Source organism: Elephantulus edwardii, unplaced genomic scaffold (genome assembly GCF_000299155.1).
Source record: "Elephantulus edwardii isolate Elephantulus edwardi_28Jun2011 unplaced genomic scaffold, EleEdw1.0 scaffold00326, whole genome shotgun sequence".
Taxonomy (NCBI): Eukaryota; Metazoa; Chordata; class Mammalia; order Macroscelidea; family Macroscelididae; genus Elephantulus; species Elephantulus edwardii.
The window spans coordinates 1578485-1580590 of record NW_006400076.1 but is presented as its reverse complement, the minus strand read 5'-3'; positions in this window follow the sequence as shown (position 1 = coordinate 1580590).

Below are 2106 nucleotides of genomic sequence, written 5' to 3'. Positions count from 1 at the left end.
ATTACTTCTAATGAAGAATTTAAGATACTAAAGAGCTGAACAGAAGATTCCAAAAGGCAGCTTGGAATGACAAAGCAAAATATTACAATGAAATGTGCGAGGAGCTAGAGTTGGAAAATCAAAGGGCTGAACTCATTCAGCATTTCTTAAGCTCAAGGAACTGAAGAACAAATTCAAACCTAGAGTTTCTATAATCAAGGATGCTTTAGGCAGAATATTAAGCAATCCAGGAAATATTAAAAGAAGATGGAAGGAATATACTGAGTCATTGTATCAAAAGGAATTGGCAGATACAGAAGAGTTTAATGAAATAACTTATGAGCAACAGCCTATGGTGATGAAGGAAGAAGTTCAAGAATAGCTAAGATTTTGTTAATGAAATTCTAGTAAGAAAAAGCAGTCAGGGCCAAAACAATGGTAATAGTAATTTAAAAAATCTCCTACCCTATGCCATTGCTTAGAATCAATAGTTACTTCTTGCAAAAACCATGGGCAAATATCTTCTAAAAACAAGAAAAATTTCTTTAAATCTTTTCTAGTTACCCTTATACCTTGTGCCTTAAGGGAATCCTTGATACCCTTTATGAACAATTCATGTTCACTTAATCCCTGTCCCATAATTTCGCTGCCCTTACCTCCTCTCATGCCTGTCTCACAGGGCGGGTAATCCCGTGGCGGCAGCTACGTGCCTGTCTCACAGGACGAATAGTCCTGTGGCTGGCAACAGTGCGAGTTTTCACTCGTGGTCCCAGACTCATGGCAACTCAATGGATGGACCGGCCGGTCACTTCTAGTGGGCAGCATTCATCAACCTTCCCCGTTCCTGGGCCCCATGTTGGGTGCCAATTATGCCCCGGCCCACGGGGGTCTTCAATGGTGACCCTAGGAGGGGAAGAACGAGAATGGGGCGGGGGGACAGGAGGCACAGAAGCGTGGAGACAAGTTGAAATTCCAATCAAGTCTCAAATTTATTGAAAGCACTCACAGCTTATATATAGGAGCACAATGCGGGTAGAAGTACACAATGAGGGAGAATAACATCATGTAATTTCCAGTAATCTGAAAGTTATCTGGTGAACAGAAATGTATCAGGGTGTTCCCAGTAAACCAAAACCTATCCTCCCAGGGTGGGGCAACAAACATGTCCAGACATGTCCTTAGAGAATTACAAAATGGCTTCAGCTAGGTTGAACAAGCAGCTCTCAACATGATACAACCTTGCTTGGTGAAAATAAAGAGGATTTGAAACACTGGCTGCAAAAGATCAAAGAGTGACCTGATTGCACTTCTTCCCAGATAGATTGTATCCTTTCCTCCATGCATGGTCTGTCCATATGCTGAGCAGAGTCCAGCCTCTTCAATTATTTACTCAACATACAGATTGAATAGGTATGTAGAAAGGAAGCAATCTGTCTGGGAGGAAGTGTATCCAGGGTGCACCTTACAGGCAAGGATGATGAAACTTTATCTCACACAGATAAGAAAAGATTGAAGTTGTCAACAATTTCATCTAACTTGGATCTACAATTGCCATCTTTGGTACCAACAGTGAAGAAATCAGAAACGCATTGTATAGGGAAGGTCTGCAGTTAGGGACCTTTCCAAATTATTGAGGAGCAATGATATCAGTTTGAAGACAAAGGTGCACCTAATTCAGGCCATGATCTTTTCAATCACTAGCTATGCATCTGAGAACAGCCAAAAAGGATGATAGAAGAAGAACTGATGCCTTTGAACCTGTGGTGTTAGATAAGAGTGTCAAATAACCATCCCCTGGACTGCTAAAAGAAGAAATAGATAGATGGGATAAAATGTAGGAAGTTTCACAGCTAACCCCAAGTCCTCACTGGTGTTTTCATTCCACTGTTGTCTCCCTGGTGGGGGGGAATTTAACAACCTCATCCTATGCTATTTACAGCCTCAGAATCCCAATGTAGCATTAGCTGAGTCAATTCCTGATTGGCAGCAGTAAATGTTGTTTTGTTGTTAAGTGACATCAAGTCAAGTGTGAGTCATAGCAACCCTATGAACAAAATATCTGAGCCCTGTCATATCCTGTGCCATGCTCATAATTTCTGACATGCTTGAGCCCATTACAACAGTCAC